Source organism: Poecilia reticulata, chromosome 10 (assembly GCF_904066995.2).
Source record: "Poecilia reticulata chromosome 10, P_reticulata-male-v2, whole genome shotgun sequence".
In the NCBI taxonomy this organism is placed as follows: domain Eukaryota; kingdom Metazoa; phylum Chordata; class Actinopteri; order Cyprinodontiformes; family Poeciliidae; genus Poecilia; species Poecilia reticulata.
Window position 1 is genome coordinate 25,867,424 of NC_088839.1, and position 23,566 is coordinate 25,890,989.

The 23,566-nt window shown below is 39.5% G+C and overlaps 1 long non-coding RNA gene across 3 annotated transcripts in view; it reads left to right on the plus strand.

The window, feature by feature from the left end:
* LOC145553123 (uncharacterized) overlaps positions 1-23,566 on the plus strand; it is a 124,141-nt gene that overhangs the window by 31,626 nt on the left and 68,949 nt on the right. For all 3 annotated transcript variants that reach the window (XR_014089341.1, XR_014089340.1, XR_014089339.1), the window contains exon 2: positions 2,042-2,101. This is a non-coding gene — a long non-coding RNA (uncharacterized LOC145553123). The remainder of the gene's footprint in view (positions 1-2,041; positions 2,102-23,566) is intronic.

Consider the following 23,566-nt stretch of genomic DNA (forward strand, 5'->3'; position numbering starts at 1 on the left):
TGCATCTATTTTGTAGCTGGAAGCAAATGATTTCATACCTGAACTGAAGGGATTTTAGTAGAACTTTAATTCTGGTCACATATTTGAAGTATGTGTGTTGCTTTTGATGTACCCCCCCCCCCCTTTGAATAGTGTATGTGTATTGGGATCAAGGGTGTGAAATTCACAGTGTTCTGCTGCAAAAGGACAATCTTTGTTAGCTTTGCTGTGATGTCACTGTCTTACTCTGCCATTTTCTAAAATTTAAGGCTAATCTCACTGTATGGGAATTTTTAAAAATGATCTCTGGGTGGCCTCAAGTGGTCAGATAATTATTAGTCAGGAAGTTCTTGTGCTTTTCAGCTTTAGTTTTAGGTTTCGGGTGAGTGTAGCTGTTTTTTACAGTTCTGTTCATTCTGCAATATTCACAGGGATTTGGCAAGTAGCTACAATCTGCAAATAGCTGAGATGCCCCTCTAAAAACCTTCTGGTTGCATATTTTAATATTTCAGTCTCCAAATATACCTTGGAAGCCATCTTAGCTCTATGTCTTACTTCTGCATTTGGTGGCACAGCCAATGAGCACCAAGGAGAATGAATGGTGCTCTGCAAGTGCCAGTCAGTAGCATCTAGACACATCCAGGTTCTCAAGTTGCATTTTGTTTTGAATATTTTAGTTATGTTCCGCAGAAAAATCTGTAAATAGGTGGGGGTGCACAGTGCACAGTGCACAGTGCTAAGAGTATAATTTCTGTACTTCATTCATCTCCTCTCATTAGCTGTACTCAGGTCTGTAGGGCAGTAGAAGAGATTGGTTGGTGTGATAAACCCCGACCTGTTCTGAGTGCTTCCTTTTGCTTCAGCTCAGCTCTGTGCTAACAATCCGTTTCATGCAGCCAGCCTCCAGACCGAAGCTGACAGCATGTGTGAATTGGCTTGTCTTGCTGATGTTGCAGTTACAGCTCTCCAGAACACCTGGGCGCCCAGACACCAAACAGACTCACCAGTCTGCTGCGGCTGACGTGCTGTCAGGATGGGCTCGGCGGCATAATTTACGCAGGTCACAGTCACGCAGACTGTGTAACTGGGTGGGAGTTGAGGGTGCATGGAGTCATTGCTTGTTTACCCTGTGCCTGATGGCCCCCCACCAGCAGCTACAGCAATTATCACCTTGAAGGAATGTGGAACCCTCGTGTTAAATTCTCTTTGACCCCCTGATGTAGGAGGTCAGGAGGTTGGGCGCTCTCTCCAGGGGTGGGTGAGCGCTGGGATGCGTGTGTGGGTGACAAAAGTCAGTGGGCGTCAGGGTTAGTGCTGTGTGTGTTTATGCATATGTAGATTTAAAGGACCCCCTCCCTGCTCTCGATCCTGCAGCCAATCCCTGCTCCCGCAGACCCCCAGCAAAGCAAACAAAATTCTACGTCCTGTTTCTGCAAAGTAAATCAGCTTCTAAAGATCTTAATTTGATTTAGATTTACTTTGTTGGAGGATACGTGCAACACTATTTTTCGGTATGACCAAGTGGTATCAGAGGGTAGCTCTCAGCCTTCACCTTGCACTTGAAGTTCAGCGTGTTAAATGATGCTTTTCACACTTTTCTCGTATCAGTATCACACAGAGGCAGCTTTCACAAACGACTCCAACCACTAACACAGAGTCAATTCTTCTCCTCATTACTTTAATGTGTTTGTCTCAAGCTGTTTTTAGTACACAAGTGTAAATCACAACTTTCCAAGTAAGTGTAGGGCACTGAAAAGGATTGGTGTTAGTGTGCACGCTTGTGAAAGTAAATGGAGGAAAAGGTGAGAGGAGAGTGGGTTTAGATATGAGAAGTCTGATACATCTGATGCTTTTTCTCCTATAAAGGAATAAAGATGTGAACATATGACATAGCAGAGGACAATACATCTTTTTCCCTCTAACTGCTTTTTATCGACTTTAAATAACTTCATCATCATTGCAAGTAGTATCGTATAATAAATGGCGTTTAAGTTTATCACACGTTTTTTTGTGCCCGTGTTTAATGCTCTGAGTTTATGTGACTTTATCTCTTCTTTTACAGGTTCTCTGTCATCCACAGTTTAATGAAAGGAATGGAACGAGGTGTCAACGTGTTTCAGAGGTAACACACCAAAGTCTGCTTCAGATGTCTGTATTCATGTAATAAATCATTTCTGTCTTTGGTGATGTATTGCTGGAGGTAATTTTTCGGCTTTTGATTTGCTTTGAAGTCTGCAGTGAGATGTAAATGTCTTTCTGCGATGTCTCGCTGATTTGTGCCTCGATTTCTCCAGGATTAGAAACTTTTTTTCTGTCCTATCTGCTTCATGTTAAGCTGTGTGTTGTTTAACTGAAGTGCAGCCACCCTTGAAATGCGAAGGCCTTTACACGTTGTGACAAACTAGAGTATCCCCGCAGTGTCATCAGATCACAGCGTCACTTCTAATTAACCATCCATTCAGAGCATTTTTTCACCCAACCAGCAAAACTGATGGACAGCAGAGGCTTTGGTCAGCATCTAGATCTTTTTAAAGGTTAAAAAGTTTGTCCCTGTCTGTTTCTCTGGTATATTGGAGGAGGCTGAAGTGAAGTGGGGGTGGGAGGTTGAACTTTTCTGTCTTTTGATAAGAAATTCTTTGAAGATTATTGAAGTGTTTTGATCTTGATTAGTATGATAATGGATCTAGTCGCCTGTCTATGGTAGAGCTTTGCCTTTAACCATCGTACCACTTTTTTGTCTTTTCTTTGCACTTCATATATCATTTAATCTACTTTGTCCTGATTCTAAGTGTGATTTCAACAGGTAGTGTTACAGCAACAGTTAAATTTTGTAACATTGTCACAACCAGGTAACTATGTTACCTTAAGTTATAAAAATTGTGTGTATATCAAACATAACTTAAAATAACTTTGACTTTGCAATTTCACACCTTGAAATTGGGCGTCTGAAGCTTCTGCTCTTTCTGACATTCAGCACTTCATCACAACGATGCTACTCCATTATGCCATTTACAACCAGGAATCTGAGTGGTGGTTCCTTAGCAGACTCACAGTTCCTCCATGTGTCTGATAACTGCTGCTACCACTAGTCTGGAGGAGCTGTGTGCAAGTAGCACTTTGCAGTACTGACCTGGAGGAAAATGTTACACAGTTTGTGTCCAGTATGTGTGAGGTCTGCAAGGGACGTCATTTTCCTGTTTCCTGACCTTTGTCCTGTTCAAGTTCTGGATGGAGGGAGGTTTTATGCTTAAATTATTCTCCCGGGTCTTATTAACCACTTTCATTTTCTTTTCTGTGAGTGGCTTCACTTTGAGAAATTTTGTAGCATTTCATTCCACCCAGAGTGGAAAATGCTAGACTCTGCAGACTGGTGAAAAATAATAAAACAAGAAACTGTTTATTTGAACTTTCATTTGTGTTTTTAAACAACTCCAGGTAAAAATTAAAACTAAATAATCTTTTAATTTAGGTTTCTTATAACAAATTTTTTTTACAACAAATTCTAACAAATTCTTCTTATAAAAAGAATTAAAAACAATTCCAGTTATGCCATCAGTGATCAATGCCATATTTTATGTAAATATGGAACTGTGTTTTTTTCCCTGAATCTGATCAGTTGTTAGTTTTCTATATGTTTAAATGTGAATCGTGTCTACAAATCTGTATTGTGTTTCTGCAGAAACTACTAAATTGCAGAAAGGTGTGCAAGGGCATGAAAAAATATTAACATTATCCTCTGTTGTGAACCATTTTAGGAAGGCTTTTACCGTTTTCTTTATTCAGCACCAAAATTGCAATTAGTGCAACTGATGTTGCTTTGTAACTAATTTGTAATTGCACATTTATCATTTATACACGTTTATATTTTGTTCTAAGTTTGGTGACAAGTGTGCCAATTAATGAGGTGCTTATTTTACCCTTTCTATTTCTGTTGCGTTCCTCCCATTCAACTACTTGAATGTTAGAATGACTGAATTTGCCTTATTGTTGTGTACCAGGGCAACACAACAACACAAAACACAGCATAAACTCCCTAACTGCATCTTTTTGTCTGCTTGATAGCCTGACTTTCAGCGAGCCCCCCGCTGCCCCCTCACCCTCGCTCTGCAGACTTCTGTTTCCCTCTGCACACTCACTGCCGCGGCACTCATCCATGAGCAATACACTCATTCACACGCGCTCTCGCATGACTACACAAATGCACAAACAGGACTTCGACCCCAACTGGCTCACGCACACAGAGCACGTTCACTTACTTGCTCAGGAATTATCGTGGTAGTAAAACTGGAGGGGAAGAGTTGGAGAGAGATGAGGGGGGTAACAGAGGGAGGGAAATGAGTGTGACTGCCCTAACATAAGCAGTTTCTCCCCGAGCAATTTTTGAATGTGGCCCATGTCTGTGACCCAATCATGAGGACAAGCTTTTGTTTTGTTCTGCAGCAGCTAAAGCTTGCATATTTGGAGAAGCAGAAGTTAAATTAATTGCTTTTTAAGGATAAATTATTTTTATGTTCAGTCTCCATAATTTTAACTAGCAAAATGGTTAAATTGTGTTATTTGCATTGCAGGTGTGCAGAATCTTCTTTTATTCCTCTAAAGTGGTTGCAAAGCTTACTCATGTTGTGCTTTGAAGGATGTGACAGACTTGTTCTTGAGTGCGTTGTTCTGCTCTTCTCACTTTTTTCTTTTTTTCTGCTGGTACATCTCTGACTCTCGCAGCGTTTATGTGTGTGTGTGTGTGTGTGTGTGTGTGTGTGTGTGTGTGTGTGCGTGTGTGTGTGTGTGTGTGCGTGTGTTTGCGTGTGCATGTGTGCTGTCTGGTCCGCTGCTTTGACACAAAAAAAGGAAGACCAGGCCGCCCCGTTCTTTGTTTTGCTTCTTGTAGGAAACTAGCAGCAAATTGTGGCTCAATGAGGCGTTGCTGTTTTGTATAGTCTGATAAAGTGCAAACCAAACCGTCTGGGCAGCAGTGTTTTCCATTGTAGCTCGGCCCATGAATGTAGGTCTGTGTGATGGTTGGTTAGTGTTGAACATTAGGTGATTGAGCGTGGTTGTGGTAGTGGTTGGACGGGGTGCAGGGAGCCATTCACTCAGTTTTAAGATGTCACCCAGTGTTTAGAGCGGCTGTCCACTGTGCTTAATTGTGATGAGGGGTAATTAGAGCCCCGCTTAAGACTCTTGGAGAGTTTTCTGTTTTCAATGTCTTCGAGGGCTTCAAAATCCCAAGATTGTGGAGTTCTCTGTAGAGGCAGCATGACACACTTGTCAAAATGATCAGAGCAGGGCATATGTGTGTGGGTGTATTTATGTGCCAGTGGGAAATATCCAAGTTTTTTACTTCAATGAGTTCTTCCAACACCTGCAGTAACTACTTAGGTTGAAAAATGAAAGGAACGATAGAAAGAATGTGCAGTAGTGATTCCTTTTTTTTTTTTTAGTCTCTTTCAAATTGAGCGTGCACAAAAAGAATAAAAAGTTATTTTAAAAGAACACGTGGATTTGACTAGATTATGCCATGATCAGGCTTTTCCTGGCCGATTTCAATTCCTGATTTTCTTTGTGGTCTAATTTTTAAAGATTTGGTTTTATCACACATAAACTTAGCTGCAGGATCATTAATTGATACTTTAGAGTTGTAACAATAAGTGAGGGAATTACAAGGTTACCCACAGTTATGCATCAAACATGTTTCCCTTACTTTTATTTAATTATTTACTGCATTTTATTGTTCAAGGTCAAGGTTCTTGTTGTACTTCTCTTTACTTGCATGACTTTAGTCAAGTTTTCCCTTCAGAAGTGTTTACTTGTGGTCTGTATGGCTGTAGCAAAAACATTCAAACTCTGAATGAAAACCATGAAAGTTTGTTTAAAAGACCGAAAATGTCAAGCTGATTTGTACAGAAATTGCGTTTTTGTTGAGGATTTTAAAATGCTGGACATAGAGACAGAGGTGATAAAAACTGATCAGTGTTTCCATCAATCATATAACTGCACAAATTTAAATTACAAAAATAAATTTGCTTAATGGAAATTTAGAAAAAAGTCACATTTTTCAATGAACAGTTTGGTTTTTTCAGCCGTGTTGAAATAGATGTATTACGCAAAACTGCAATGGAAACACTTGTGAAAACCGTGAAGATGACAGGAAGTAGCAGGAGGAAGATGATTTGTTTTTGGGGTTTTTTGGACATTGTGATGCTGGCTCCACCTGAGCTCTCGCAGCGTTACATATTTAATAAAAAGGTAATTCGTACGTATTGAATCTGTAGCTCTTCTTTAAAATCGCCAACTAAAATTTCCCCAAAATGCAGCATAAGTAGCTGCTCCCAAGAATATCGGTTTATCGCTCCGATGCCTGAATAAAACAGCGACGTCTCCTCTGACGGGCGGATAGATGAGCGCCAACACCATGGCTGAATTGTGAATAAATCTCAGAAATGCCTTCATCTGTCGCTGACGAGATTTTTAACGACTTATCGCGTGAACAAGCTGATTCACGTGTGATTTTAATTTAATTTCCTGTTTAATGGAAACACATAATTACGAAATTGTGTTCTTTTCAACATCAGCAAAACATAGACAAGCATTTGTGCACATTTGTAATGGAAACACAGCTACAGAGACCCACTCTGCCCTCTCAGGCTCTCTGTGGTAGAAACCACAACAAACCAGTTAAAGGTTTATCCATCGTTGTCTTTCTTTGTCCTGACTTTCCATTAATCCTCAGATGGAACAGTGTGCTCCTTTTGTATTCAACCCTGACTTTTTGCATATTTATTTGCTAACACATGTGATGATTTGTGGCTCATTAAATCACACATAGTGCTGCAAAATAGCTATGTCTGTACATGGTTTAGCAGTGAACAGCCACACTTCCCAAATCACCTGTTTTTATTGTTGGTGCTCATTTGTCTAATGAAAAAAGTATTTTTAAATTTCCACGTAATTTCTAAGAAGAAAGCCGTTTTCCTCGTAGAGATTAAGTGATTTAATAGACTGGATTCCTGCACTGCTTGGGTGCATATGGAACGAAACACAGTTAAGATCCACAGATCAAGTCCTTTCAGTCAAGCAAAACAAACATGTGGCTTGCGAGAACGACAATAGGAGGAGGGTCCCGGGTGCACGGCTGACCTTTTCTGAAGCAGTTTGGGACGCATTCGAGCGTTCTGCTCCTTCAGAGGCTGTTGGGGTAATTATCTGCCACGGTGCACATGTTGCACTGCGTTTGTCAGAACGGGTGTTGGTCAGAACTGCTCATGTTTACTAGGTGAGCATGGAATTGTGTTGCAAACGTGATGAAATATGTATGTCCACTTTCCAACACTCCAGTGTTGGCCTTCATCAATTCAGACACACCCTGACGATTTTTCATTTATTCCCCAAAGCTCAAAGCCTGGCTGTGGGCCTCTCAGAGCAAGAGACTGGCTTGAGGAACAGGCCAAGGAGCCATCTTGGACATGGGATAAAGGGGCCCAACGGCACAAAGCCCCATTCCCTGCTCCTCCATGTGGAAAATGGCAGGAGCAAGAGGAGGAGGGGAAGGAAGAGAAAGAGGAAAGAGGAGGAGGGAGCAACAATTAGTGGGATCTTCTAATCACCAGGGCAACACTCATTTAATTGACATGTGAAATCTGAATTCATCTAACAAGTCGATAGGCACCACGACAATGGAGCAGTTTAAGTCCAAGGTCTGCTGGTGGAAGCACGGGAGGGGAAGCGGCAGCTGAGGGATGAGGCCACGCTCTTTGTTAGCGGTAGCAGCGCTGCTGGGTGGGAAGGTTGTCCACGTGGAGATTATAACGCATTATGTCTTTGACCCGTCTCCATTGCAGCACTTAGCTGCTAACAGAGCAGGTATGCTCCAAAGCAACAGGTTTTTTTTTATGTGTTTGTGAATGTTCTTGTTATTATGTTCTGCACAACCCAGAGTGAGTAAACAGCAATTATTTTTACCTCTGTAATACCAAGTCTAATACTTCCAATAGCTTGAAGAAGGAGGAAAAAAAAAGACCAAAAAGAAATGGGTGGTGGGGGAAACAGCTGTCTGCTCATTCCCACTCCTACAGAAATCAATAAGCTATTTAAGGTCATCAGAAAGAGGCATCACTGTCAATGTGCTGGTGCGGGAAGTGAAAACACACCAACGCTCACTGCCACCTCGCAGGGGGACTTGGAAATAATCCATGTCTTTTACCCTTATGATTATTCTAACAGGTCTTTAAACTGTGAGATTTGGGCGTTTTTCTGCAGAAAAACAAAATCGTGCAACCTGTGATAAATATTTTTCTCACACATGATTACATGGAGGAAAACAGATTTTTCTGGGTCTAGCACTAGGGCAGGTGTTGCAGGTGCTTAAATTACTGATTTAGACTTTTAATAGGAAGGTAGATCAAACAATTTTTAGATTTTGGAGGGCTCAGTTTAACCACATTGAGTAAAACTTTGACAGGAAAATCACTATGCTATTTTGAACTTTGCTTAATAGGGACAAATTTAATCTTACATCTCTAAGTGGATGAAGTGTTGCAGTCAAATCCAGGACTGGGGTCTATGGAAGCAGATGTATTGTGTCTCTCAAACCACAGTGTTGATTTAGACATTTATTTTGAAATAATATACCTGTATATAATGCATATTCAGGTTTCTAGCAGAGGACACAAGGTTTTTATTTAAAATCCTCTTATTTTTCAAAAAGTCCATTATGCTGTGGAAGAGAAACAAGCCCAGAGCATCATGGGTTCTCCGCTTTACCCTGCATATTACGTGGTTTCATGACATATTTATTAAATGTTTTAGGATTGACCTGCCTTGAGTTTTTGCCTGCTGATTAGTTATTTCATCTCATTTGACCAAATAATATGTTAAATTCCCATCTCAGTTGATCAAACTTCACATGTTTACTTTTGTGATGGTTGGGCAGAAGATGCTTTTTTGGGGGACATCATATCCCAGCAACTGTTTGGTACAGGTATCAAAGTAAATAGTCATCAGGGAGATTTAGTGACCACAATGCCAATCCTTGTTGCAGTTCTCTAGTACTGAGGTTTGGAAAAAATATCTGTTATTTAGTTAAAATTGTACCATTTCTTAATCAGAAGGTTTTTCTCCACTGACTCAATGTACTCAAATGAAAGTCTGGATGTCTCTAAAATGTTCAAAATTATGCTTGCAATGAAAAAAATGAATTAAGTTGAAAGGTTTTTAGGCATATTTTCCAGGAGTGCTGATGGGAATATATGTGCAGAATGTTTGTGCTGCACAAATCCAAAAGATTTCCCGTCGTCAGTAGAACTACCAGGAAAAAATTCAGACCATAATTAGAGGTAACCTTTGTTCTTTTCTTTCTGTTTCTCTGTAAATGTGTTTCTCAATATGAAACAAAACATATATTTAAAGCTGAAATAATAAAAAAATGAACACAATATTAAAACTAAGAAAGTGACGCACAAGGTTATGAGTTTTTAGTCAAAACTGTTTTTGATTAAAACGCGTTACTGGACAGAAATCCTTGAAAAGGAGGAGGAGATGAAGCACATTTTATCTCTGGTGGGACACTTAAGGATTACTAATATCAGATCCAGCAGTCTTAAACTTAAAGTCCTTTGCTGCATTGCAGCAAAGCCTTAAGACAATCAGGGCCAAGCTGTTGGGGTGCAGATGTGTTATAAGATAAACTTTAGCATCTGTCTCTGTCTCTGTGGCATCAACTGTTGCCTGAGTTTCTGGCTGGTTTCAGTAGAGCTCCTCAATATCATTTGTGCTAAATTCAAATCGTGCTGATCATTTTGTCTCTTTGTCATTTTGTTCCTCTGTATTCCCAGTTGTTTCATCCCCAGCATGTTTGTATGTAAATTTTTACCCACATTCCCTGCAGTTATCTGTTACGTACCTACAAGCAGGAAGTCCCTTAGAGTTGCTTATTTATTTTTTGCTTAGGTGTCATAATCACTACCTTTTTTGTAAGAATCAACTACCCACAGAGGAAACTAAATTCCTCCTTTAACTTAAATGTGCTTCTAATTTGCATAAATTGGTTGTCCTAAAGAATCTGCCTATATTTGTTTTGAGATTCTGGTGTTTTTAAAAACTGATACAAGTTTTCTTTTGTGCTTAACTCCAGCAGATACCATTTTAGCTAAATGCTTTTTGGACTTTTCTGGCTCCTGTGTATCAAGTCATATATCTTCGGTGAGTTACAACTATAAAAACTTATACATCGCAACATTACCAAGCTCGGTATGTCCTTAATCCTGGATATTTTCCACATATTTTGACCTTTATATTTGGTCTGGGTTGTAAAGAAATCCATTCACAATACTAACACTTACGCTGCCCTTTAGTTTGAGTTTTGTTCTTTTGATTCTGGGCTAACAGACAGTTCTATTGTCCATGGTGACTTCGCTGAAGTGGCAGAGAGTCAGAGGGGGACTCGGGGTACTTCTAAGTCTTTCAACCTTGGTGTAATCCTCTTCCTTTATCATACAGGCTGATCTGGTTGTATGTGAATGACTGCTCTGGTTGTCTCTAGCTCTTAGTCACGTTTCCTTTCACACTGCTCTTCTCCAATTCTCTCTTGTTTGTCTTTTGTTGTGTCACTCCATTGCTCGGTGATCAGCGCTTCTTCAGTGTCCACCTCGTTTCTGTTTTGTGTGGAGGCAGCTGTTATCTCTGTGAGAAAAAAGAGAAATCCAAAACGTTCCTTTCCAAACAAAAAAAAAAATACATACATAGATGCCACTTTGCACCACTCTGGAGACGGGCAACTTGGATTGTGTCCAAAAATCACAGCTGGAATAGTGTGTATTTACAGTGAATATGTGTGTTGGGGGTTGGGAAGTGGGCTGCATCTGGGACGTTTGATTGGTCCGCTGGCATTGGAGCCAGACAAGATGCTGATTGGATAGTTGGATGTAGACTAGCGTGCAGGTTTCTCTGTGCCATGAAGCTTTGCCTCCCAGAGTGCCGGCCAATAGCTCCACATATTGGATGCATTACAGATTAGATCCAGTGCAACTGTATCCACATGAATGTGTGTGTGTGTGTGTGTGTGTGTGTGTGTGTGTCTGCGTGAGCTTGTGTGCCTACACATCTCATTTCTGCAAGAGCACTTTTATCCTCAATGGACAAATCTGCTCTGTCTCCATGATCACAAAATGCATTTGCCTCTTCTAGACTAATCATTAATTATTAACCGCACATTTGACTCGCCGTCCCAGATCGATGGAGCAGCTACCCACTTTTATAAGCTCAAGACTTTTTCTAAAAAAAGTCTTCTAGAGATCGATATGCAATAACTTATTGCCAATTTCTCATGATAAGGTGCTTTACTAAGCACTTATAGCAACTTCATGCTCAAATATATGTAATTTTCAACACAACTGCAGTAATGAGTTGAGAAGAAACGATGGATGTTTTCATTGATATTTTGAGATCTGTGTAAAACACTTTTTTTTTGGTGAAACATGATTGAAGCTGTATGAAAATAAAAATGTTAATCTGATTGATTTAATTATTAGAGTTCAAGAATTTCATATTTTCATCTAATTGAGTTTGATTGTAAGGAAAAATGGCAACAAATGGACTCAAAGGAAAGGATTGTGCATGAAAGTAGTTATTTTTTAGGTTGTTACTGAATACAAATAAGGTTAAGATTTAAAAAAAATATCCACCAAATACTTTATAATTAGATTTTCTAAGTATGGAGAGATTGTTGATTGCAAACTCCTTCAGATAATTCTCAGTCGATTAAAGATTCCTCAATGTGCAACTGACTGACTTTAAATATGATAAAGTGATGCGGATTTTGTGGAACAACCAGTTTTATGACACCATTGAAGGAAATGTGTCATTTTTGATGCTCTCTCATCCTAAAGAGTGTGTGTGTGTGTGTGTGTGTGTGTGTGTGTGTGTGTGTGCGTGCGTGTGTGTGTGTGCGTGCGTGTGTGTGTGTGTGTGTGTGTGTGTGTGTGTGTTGGGATCAAGGATGTGGGATTCACAGTGTTCTGCTGAGCTTGGACAGGGTATCATTTTATTTATCTCTCATACTGAAGGATCCATAGACAACTCTGGAAATAAAATTGTAGTGCTCTTTGAGTGCCCTCCAAAAGGCAGATAAATATTAACCCTAAAAGAAAAGCTCAGTTTCACTTTAAGTTTCGAGCATTTGACATGCTGAGTTGAGTAGATAATGTCCAATCTACATAGCATAGCATGAAACAATGTAATATTACTATTTAGTCTTAGCTGAGATATCGCTAATGATGGCGCTCCAATTTTGTCAACATGTCTAAAACATCCAGGATGGTTTGGCATTTTAAGGTATTTAATTGTAGCTGATTACATAAAGATTAGCCTAGCTTTGTGGCTCAAATGTGGGTTGTTGGTGGGATGTTACGGCAAAAATACAGGTCAAATGTCAACTTTAATATACATTAAATTATTTATGCTAAAGAATACCGAGACAAAACAGATTTCAGCTGTGACTGCTAGCGTTGGTTATCAACCAACTAGCCCTGTAATGGGTTGGTATACATAACAAAATATTAGATATTTGTTTTTTTAGCTTGCATTATAAGCTTATGTTATTTTACACCTTTAGAACTGGAGTCGCTTGAAACATTTTATGCACAGTCCTAAATATTGACCTGGCTGCACACTTCTTCTCCTTTCCTGTGGGTTATTTGAGCTTGCTTTATTTGTGAATGCTCATATGTTCTCACATATGAAGGACCAGAAACGGCTTAAAAAGAGAACCTGTCTTTGCAGCTGAATGATGAAAGTGTTTAGAGAAGGAGTCCACTGTGGTCGATACCTAAATTGACCTCTCTGAGATCCATATAGGGCTCCTTATTTATATCGACTCACAGCAGATGTCTGCAGACGCTGGATAAGACGCTAAGCAATTATTAGCATGCTGTTTTGCAGGGAAGATACTTTTTGCGATGGGGATGGAAATTTAAGGAGATTTTGTCTTATGTCCCAACTTCTACTCTTGTTTTTTTGTCTTTAAGCCTTCCGTGCTTCTCCTTTCTGCATCGCAATAACATCATAACTGCAGTACAAAAGATAGTACCGTACTTGAAATAATTGTCATCAAAATGTTAGTTTACAGAAAACATCTTTCTGAGTTGCTGTCATGCTGACAAAATGATAAGCAATTCATTTGTTTTATCTGAACACAATGAAACAAGGACATTCTGATCTGATGGCACCAACATTCATTGACATTTACTTTCATTGACTTTTAGATATGAATTAAGTGTTTTGAGAAAGAAACTGGCTTTTGGAGGTAATCCATTGTGCTTTGCTGTTTGTCTGAGTTATTTTCAGAAATTCACTTCATAAAGCATGTTGACGATGATTCGAGATATGCAGCAGAGCAACTGAGTAAAACTGTACGATGAGAATCAAGTAACGTCAACATCTATCTGAAAAGCAGATGAAATTTAATTATTCAATCAGAGTTTAAAAGGATTACCATCATAAAGTTTAATTAAATAGCATCCCCAGTTCCCAAGTTATTAAATATGTAAAGAAAAGGATGGAAGATGTAAAATTATGGTAAACATGCTTCTACTGCTATAAAATTACATATTCTTTGAAATTAATAAATGAAATTGTTCTTAGGCAATGAAAACCCAAAATCATTGAAGCTTTTAGCTTTTACATTTGACATAATTCAGTCTAAATGTCATATTATGTTTAATTTTTCCTCACTTAAGTTTAGGCTGTCGCTTCGGTTGGATCTTATATTGAGCGCTCATTTGTCTTGAGTTCTGTAATCACCCTCCTCAGTGAGTTACTCACTCACCTGCTACTTTGTTCCTTTTGGTCATTGTCAGATCCTCCTGCTGCACATCCTGCCATGTTTACTGGTTTCCCCACTCATTGCTTGGACCTTTTGTTTCCCCAGTTTCAGAAATTTATTTCCATAAACTAGTTGAGTTTGCACCTTGCCAGTCTTTGCCCTCTTCCTGCATTTGAGTGATTTACCTCAAACGTGACACTTAATGGATGCCCTGAGGTTCAATTTATTCAATAGATTTTGGCATATTTTACAAAATGCAAGACAAACTTTCAAAATTCTTGCAGGGGAAATGTAAAATTTTTATTGTTTGTATTGTTTTTTTTTTATTCTATAAAAATGTGGCACATTCATGTCGGTATAGCTGTAAAGCTCTGACATGTGTAAGGTATCCTGACACCCAAGCAATCTCTCTATTGCATCTAGAAGCTCTAGTCTTATTTATTGCTTTAGTTGCATAATATCATTACTGTTTATGTCTCTTGCATAGTTTTTTGTGTGTATTTATTGTGTTTTGCATCCTATGTTTTTACACTAATCTTTTCCAGGTGAATCTTAAGCTATCATACTACTGCTGCAGAGTTCTGCCTAATTTCCCTCCAAATTCACATAATGCCAACAATAAAGGATTCAGTGGTGCATAAAACCACTTCAGTAATTGTAATGTACGCAGCAGTCGTGGGCATAAAGATATACAAGAATTCCCTTTTAGGGTTGCGTTGATCTTGAAGTGCTCAGTTGTGTGGATTGCTAAACAAAATCTGTACCTGCCGTAAAAACATTGGGGAATGATTATGTCTTCATTCTCTATCTTCACGGTTGAGTCCTGATTATGATAAAAAAAAAAAAAAAAAAAAGTTCTCCTACATTTTATCAAAGTTGGATCCAAAAAAAGCAGCAAAAGCTCTGAGAAGCTGATCATCATCCGTTCCCTTGACCTTTGTAACCTGGTGTTCAATTAGAGAGTTAAAAATAAAGTGAAATAGAAAGGCAGCGAAGGAAATGTAAGACTAGGCCACAAAGAAGTGGAGAAAGGACACATTAAGAATCCTGATAAACAGGAACTCCCCTCCACTACCACATTTTTACCTTTAGACGTCTAACTCTGTTATTACACTTGTCACAGCAACACTACGGTTGAAGCAAGTGTCAGGCTCCATCACCAAGGCTAACAATGCAGGAGACAGACATGCATTAAGGAATAAATAAAATGCGGCCATACTCAGACGTGCTGCCCATATGGACATGCAGAAACAGAAGAACAGACACACATACATATTCACACTCAAAAACAGTTGCACCATCCACATGGCTGCACATGCTACACAGTCGCTGAACGCTGAACGCGTGGCAGCACCGTCAACCCCAGACGGCTCTCCGCTGCCCACCTGTCATGAAAACCTGAGAGAGAAAATTCACCTGGCCTGTGTCTCAATCTTCTACAGTTCTTCTTAGTTTAGCTTTTACCAGCCATCTGGCTCAGCAGCTCCACTCAAACTCCCCTCCTCCTCCATCCCATCTCCCCTCTGCCAAAATCTTTCCCAACTCTCACTCGCTTTAGTCTTTTTTAAAGCATGTCAGCAGTTACCCGGCACAGCGGTCTTAGTGAGGCTGCTAACGTGGCTAAGTGTCCCTCTGCCTCTTTGCTGGTGCCGTGGTTCTGAGTGTGTGTTTGTGTGTGTGTGTGTGCTTCACAGATGGCAATGGGAGGCGAGGGAGGGCTGGAGGGGGTGATGGAGAGAGCTGTCTGAGGCTCCGGCAGCTCTCAGGCAAGGCGGTCTGTCTGCGGGCATCTGCACTGGCAGCCCCTCCAGGCCCTCCCCTTCACCCATCCAGCACCGCTACCTCTCCAGCCAGCGCCACAGCTTGGCAGCCGCCCGACGGCGAGGCTTGATTGCTGCAAGATAACTCCTCTTGACCTCAGATGGACTTTACCACCAAGCCTTTTGCCCTCATATTTTTGGAAATGATGAGGGTCGACATCATACCTGCAGAGTACCAGAACGTTTGAAAGAGTTACGGTTTAAAAAACTGCAGCATACATTTGTGCTGAGGTTCTAAGTTAACACAAATAAACCTGTTTAGTTTCATCATTGTGAAAAAACTAGAATGGTGTAAGAGTGAAGAACTTCTTTATGAGGCATCAGAGAAAATAACCAGATTTTTGTTGGTTGAAATATGGCCACTACACTTTTATGTTTACAAGAAAGTCAAATTTCACCATTTCAAATGTGTCTAGATGCAAAAATATACACAACTATTATGTGGAAAGTAAAAAATAATAATAACATGATTGTGACATCATCATTCTGTGGGGATGTGCCTATGGAGACCAAAATGACGCCTAAAGCTCATCTTTGACTCATGCGTGAGCTTCCAGAGGAACAACATTTAAAGCACTGCAGATCTCAATAGCCTCAGCTAAGGGCAGCATTCATGCTTCAAGACTTTGTGCTATTGCTAGAACCATAAATTCTACTGTCTACCAGAAAATCTTGAAGGAAAATGTCTGGCTATCACTTTGTGACCTTGAGCTCAAGATCATTTGGGTTATTTAGGAGGCCAGCAGTCTGAAACTCACCAAAAGTCCAAATCTGAATACCTCACAAAATGTTAACAGCCTGAACTTGTGTAGTGCTTTATTTAGTCCAGAAGACTCCAAAGCGCTTTGGTCATTCATCTGTTCGTCGTGGTGAGCTACATTGTAGCCACAGTGGACCTGGGACAGACTGACAGAAGTGAAGCTGCCATATAATTGTGCACCAGCAGGCGAGATGGGTGAAGGGTCTTGCCGAAGGACACGGAGACTGAGGCGGATGAAGCTGGCAAACCACCGGTAACAAGACTAACTCCAACCTCCTGCCGTGGTAAAAAATAAAAACTTTGGAGCGATTTAGTCAAAGTTCAGATTTATATCTGAATGAGATTCTGTGTCATGACCTTAAACAGGCCAGTCAGAAGTGAAAACCCTCGGATGTGGCAGGACTGAAATTCAAAATTCCTTCACATGGATGTAAAGGACTAAATGGCAGTTACTGGAAATGTTTGATGGTAGTTGTTGCCGCCAAGACTGGCCCAACCAGCAATTCGGTTTAGGGTTTTTCTTTTTACACAGGAAATCCTCGTTAAAAAACTATGTTGCGTATTTACTCAGGTTGTTTTTGACATTAAAATTTGATGATCTGAAACATTAAAGTGCCACAAAAACATTGTGAAACTTTAATTTCTGTGCTCAAAGAAGAGTAGAAAAATTCCCAGGAGACTGGGAGTATCATTAAAGTATCACACTTTTTTGATCTGACTGCCTTTTGAAACAAACCCTAATCCACGCTTGCATCCGGTTACAGCATAATTAATGCAGAGATTCTGTTAGAGGAGCACAATTCCTGTTGGCTCCAACACTGCAGCAGCTCAGCTCAGGGTCTGACACATCTGTTCCTGAGAAATTCGTGGAGGTTTGGGCAGTGGAGGTGTTGGTATGCGCTGATTAGAGCAAGGCTGTCTTTACCCAAACGCCGGGTCCATAAACTGTTTAAGAAGGAGGCTGTTGCCATGGTTTTCTGCTGTGTTCCAATCAGTCGATTTTGACCACTTAGCTTTATTTATTCCTCAAAAATAGAAAAAAAAGCCAATGCCTTCTGCATCAACCAACTGTTGTACCCCTTAGACCAATTGTTCTAAATCCTTTATATACTGAATTGTGTTCGTCGGCAGGATAGTGAGCTTGGATGACGATTCGTGCCTGATTGGATGAGCTTTGGAGAAAGAGCCTTTACAAGCTGACACCTTTGGCTCATGTATGGTTTGGAAACAGAGGCTTTGATGAGAGATAGAGATTGCCATCATAATAGCCTGCTAGCACAATCTTCATTGTGTGTGGTGGACCTCCAGTTAGAAAATGCATGCTCGCCATATTTTTTTGATCTCCCTTGAAAACACATTGTCTTTTAAAAAAAAAAAAAACTTACCTTAATGACACCCTCAGGCAAGATGCGATAAAAGTAAGATAAGATTAGATATTTTTTATGACTAAAATTGGCTTTTCACTGATCCTCCATGTCTGTTCTGTTTTGTTCTTTCATCCCATCAATACCCCCATCCCCCTTTTGTATTTCTCCCTTCTTCTTTTCTCGGCTTTAATAACAGGCTAAAACTCTTTCTCAGATCTGACAAAGCCAAAGCAGCTCAAACATGAAGCAGCTCCCAGAGGTAAAGTCACACTTGAGGAGTGGATTGAAGCTCACCCTGACTGTAAGGTCACAGAGTTTGTCCCCCTTGTAGGCTAAAGTACCGTATTTTCCCCACTATAAGGTGCACCGGATTATAAGGCACACCTTCAATGAGTGACCTATTTTAAAACTTTTTTCGTATATAAGGCGCATAGAATAGACGCTACAGTTTGGGTTGCCAATTTGTTTCATACTCTATTATTACACATCTACATTTCCAAAGAAATGGTCCCCGACTGTAGGCTGCCCCAGTCATTGTTTTACTCACGGTGTTGCGATATTGTGCCCAACTGCTTTCTGGGTAACACAAACCAACCGACATGCTGCCGCTGCAGTCTCTGTCTCCCCCCCCCCCCCCCCCCCCCCTGGCTTTAAATGTATTATCAAACTTTATTAACAAACCAGCGTTCTGACAACTATCCCAGCATGCACCGCGCACTTCTTCTTCTACGGGGGAAAATGAAGTCGGTGGCTGCTTACCGTAGCTGCTAGTCCTGTTGTGGCTCAATATTGGTCTATATATAAGGTGCTCCGGATTATAAGCGCACTGTCAGTTTTTGAGAAAATTGAAGGTTTTTATGTGCGCCTTATAGTGCGGAAAATACGGTATTCTTCTTTGGTGTTTTACTGTCTTGTGAGCTGTTTGTTTTGCCCTCTTGCACCTTTCATGACAGGAAGCTGCAGCCCCAAATTGGATTACTGCTAATTAAGTACTGCACACATATGAAGAGGTATCATATCACACCATCGCCAGACTTTATCTTGTCTTCATGTAGATACAGATATATGTAATTAGTTATCTTGTACTTTGCCACCTACCAGTAGATATTTTTTAACATGTTTAAATAAAGCATATTATCTTTGTACATGTTCAGACACTGATTGATAAAAATTTGCTTCTTATTGCTTTACACTGATTTGCACATTTTTTTTTCCCGGTTGCATAATTTTAATGCAACATGTTTAGTTATAAAAACATGAAAAGGTTAGAGATATGTATTCATCCACACTCACCTGCCTCAGTGAGCTGCACACAAAGCACAACAATTTCCACAGGAAATCCTGTCATGGATTCTGTCCCGACTCTTGTGAGCTTAACGGAGGTCCTGACCCGACTCTCCAGACATTTTCTGGTCTCCAGGTGTGAAAAAGGATTTCGTTTTTTTTTCAATCCAGACCACATAATGGAAATATGGCTGATAGGCGTTTTATGTGCCACAGAATTTCAAATGTTTGCTTCAGATTTGATTTAGAAAATAGCCTGCATGTTTGTTTTAACCTTTTTGCCAAAATGTAAAACAAAAATGTTTTTTGCTGCTTATATTGAAAAGAATTCATCAGCAAACTTATGCTCCAAATAAAAAGGATAAAAAAATGCAAGAGCGCATATTTTTATTACAAATGCATAAATGCCACGTCACTTCTCTTTACAATAATTTTACACTGAATATTTTTTATTTCCTAAATTTCTTTCTTATTCATTGATTTATTTGGTTGTCCTGCTGGGTCCAGGTATTTTTCTCCTCGTTTGCTCTCCGCCTTTCTTCGAGTAGCCAGTATGTGGTGACACAAGGCGACGTGCGACTGCAACGTGTGAACCTAATCACTGGACTTTTATTGGCCACCAAAAGGGAAACCATTAGTGAAGTGCTAACATGCAACTCACTGCTTATTTATGGTAGGAAAAAAAACATAAAAGACAAATAAATCTGGAATTTAAATGGCACCAGGCAGTTTGAGCAAAATGAAATATTTAGTTAATTCTTTTCAGAGTTGTTTGGATGTTTATGGCTGGATTTTTTATTTTATAAACTAGATGAGTGAAGTAATTACCAAATTTTTGTTTTACAATTGGGCCATGAAGATTTTACAACTCAGACATGTTTTATGAAAGAGTGATGCATTTTTTCTCAACACATTCAATTCAGTTCAGTTCAAACCAGTTCTTTTTATTAATTCAATTCAGGTCAACTCTCAGGTTTATTTGAGTCCTGAGGGGAAACTGTAAGTAAGCAAGAAGAAAAATTACACAAAAAATAAAAAAAATATTACTCGTCACTCTGCTTGGTACATTATTTTTTACCTGATATTAATGTTACCAAACCAGGAGAGGAGAGAAAATGTCTGCACAGATTCATTATAAAATATATAAATTAAGATCAACAATGAGTTATTTATCTAAAACTTGTAAAGTTTTCTCAGACTAAACAGTCATTTCTGACTTTTCTTGCAGCTCTCTGAATGACAGGTAACTTTTAACCTTTCAGTTCAGCTCAGTTTAGTTCAATAATGCCAAATTAGAATAAATGCCATATCAAGGCTCTTTACTACACAAGCAGGTTGAATTCATGTCAAATTGTACAGATCAAATTTCAGTAAAAATCAACTCGATTCACTATAAACCAATCACATTACATGACAGTCAGATTCAAGTTCATCTGGTCCAAAGGGACCCTAATTATAGAACAACACATCTGAAGTCAGTCGGTTCGAAGAAAACCCAGCCGAATGCAAATCAAGTCGCTTGCAACCGTCTCCCAGCTCAAGCAACAGAGAAAAGAAACAACTGTGTTTGAACAGAAAGCAGAAGCGAGCTCAGGATGAGCGGCCATCTGTTTTTATCATTTCTGTCGAGCGTTCGCATGACTTGTTACACACAAATTATTCTGAAATAACTCCTGCTTTCAACCGAGTTTTATTTTTTACTGTTCTTTGTCGCTTTGTATTCTTCAAATGCTGAATTTCCTTCTACAAAACCTGCACACCCATGTGCTCATTGCTCATATTTTTGTCCTCGTGCCTTGAGCTAAAGAAGACAGAAAGCACAGACTGTAAAGGCAGTGAAATAATGACCAGTCTGTCCTACCATTTCATCTGTGGCCTCCTGCGTGGTAAGACACAGCTGTCATTGGGATTGTTGTTGTTATTACATTTTTAATGTTCTAAATAATGAACTGTTCTGTCTGAATGGATGGATGGAAGGAAGGAAGGCAGTGACAGGGGGATCCAGTGATAGCTAAGGGAATAAGAGTCTCCATATAACAACTTGTGATTTCAATAAATCTCCTCCTAAGACACGCAGGCATTCACACACAAACCCTTTGAAAGACTCATGAGACTTGTCTTCTTTTGTTTGAGGTCTGTAAATCTTTTTATTTTCCTGCTGCTGCTACAGAGTTGTGTGGGTATGAGAGCATTTGCATGGCTCTGCAATCAGTACTACTGTACTCCTCTACATATCAAAGCTGAGGTGGAGAACCATCAAGGGAAGTTGTCTAATTAACAGCGCTGCCATTCTCACAGACACTTAACTCTTGTTACAGTGTCTTCAGCTTCCAGGGTCTTTCACTCGGCAGCAAATGGATAAAACACAGAGAGGAGTAATCTTTGTTGTGTGGAAAATACTGCATGCAGCTGGAGTGATTTTCTTTTGTAGGGACTGAGTGTTTTCTCTCTTCTTTTTTTTTTGATTTTGAGGTGTTTGTGAGGCAAAAACTCCTTCAAATTAAAAAGAAATGTCTCATTGAGAACATCAAAAATATGAATCAGTCAGAAGTTTACATCTGTTTGCGTTGCCCTTTAGCAGCATGACTTTTGTAAAAACATTTTCGGTATCCTCACACACTTTTTAAGCTCTGACCACAGGTTTGTTGTTTGTTGTGGGACTGAGAACAGACCTTTGTGATGGAAACTACAAAACATTGCCTTAATCAACTTTGGAGCTAATTTGGTGGTTTTGCTTTGGATCATTATCCATTTAGGAGACTCGTTTGTGTCCTGTTTCCATGACACATTTTCAAAAACGTTGTCTGTTGCGTATCCGTAAAACATTTCATTTACATAGCAACGGAATTAAAATGCTCTGTGGGCAAATGAAATCGTAAATAGCAACGGAAACGATTAAGTGTTCGTGCCGTGTCTGTGAGGAGGCTTTGGAAGTTTTCTGACCTAGAGGAGTTTATGTAATGGGTATAAATGTCCCAAAATTAACAGATTTTACTTTGACACTACACTAAAAGGTTTCGGTTTGGAGCCTGTTTGAATTTTTACCCAGCTACGGCACTGTTTCTGTGTAAACAAGAGACCAAAATGCAACAAAAATATTAATGTTGTCCTGTCTTGACATTGTCTTGTAAACCTCGGCTGATTTTCTTTGGTTTTTCCACGACATGGAAGTGTTGTGTTTTAGTTCTTGCCTTAAAACACATCCACAGACCACTTTAGTTAAATTCAATGTTGTGAATTAACCTTTAAGAAGTTTACAACCCATGGCATCCTCTTATGGGCTTAATACTGTTATTAGCTATATGCAAACTTCTGGCCTTGAAAAAAGTTTCATCTTCTTACAAAAGATTATTTCACTGACATTTGTGGTCAGGGAACACAGCCACCCACAAGTTAATACTTGAGACCCCTCTGAAAATACTTATAACTCTCTCTTTTAATAGTTTAAAACAACAAATCTACCTTAATATGCATTAATAGGTGCAGTGGAAACCATCGCAGCGCTACAGCAGAAGCTATTATCTACAGTTTTCCCTGACTTTGCTCATGGGATTACAGCCAGTCAGTCCCAAGGAAAATAAATGGCGCTCCTGGATTGGCTGCTTTGCAAACACCAGCCAAAATCATGCCGAGTAGCATTGCACACAGGTATTTCTGCTCCCCAAGCTGTATTTTCTTTACAACATTTTAGATGTGCTCTATGGGCAAATCAAATAGGCCGATTTTCCTGGAATAATTTAGATTTACTTTCCACAGAAAAATATGTGAGTCCTGGAATAGGCCGAGGGGTATTGTATAGATCTCCTCCATAGTGATAGTTTGCATAATAAACTCTCAACATTTCCAGCATTTTAGTCATAAGCTTCTTGCCTTACTCCCATGGACCAAATGTGTCGTATTAAAAGCTCAAACCTGAAAAACAGATGATTTCCTCATCCAGTAACAGCAAAGCAGGTAAAAAAAAAATCTATTTACTCATCTGGATTGACAAAAGTTGTTCATAAATAGAAACTTAGTTAAATTATTAAGATTTTTCTACTTCATTTCAGCTCCTTGAGTAGTTTTGACTGAGAATTTCAACATAAAATATTTAAATAATTTTTTTTGTAGCTCATACTAAATAGAAATGATGACTATGAGCATTTACAAAAGGCTGGCAGCAGCTGACAGGGCGGCTGATGTTCTCTTCTGCTTGGGGGAGTGGGGGGTGCTGGTTGGGATCCCGCTGGGTCTTTTGTCACCCTGGCTAATTATATGATCCTGTTGACCTTGTCGTTGCTGCCTGGTAACACGTTAGCAGGAGCTGGTGTGTCTGACCTCCACTTTAACTCATAACTAGATGCTCATTGGTGATGGGATGCAACTGTACATTGCAGGTTAAAATGATGGCAGGTGCATTTATGGGGAATGCATTTGCTGATTAAGAGAAATGTATATTTATGCTTTGTTTTCTTGCATATATTAGTGGTTTATTACATATTTAAAAGAGGTACCCCTCTACTGCTGTGTGACTTTTGTTTTTAGGAGTTTTGTAAATGAATCA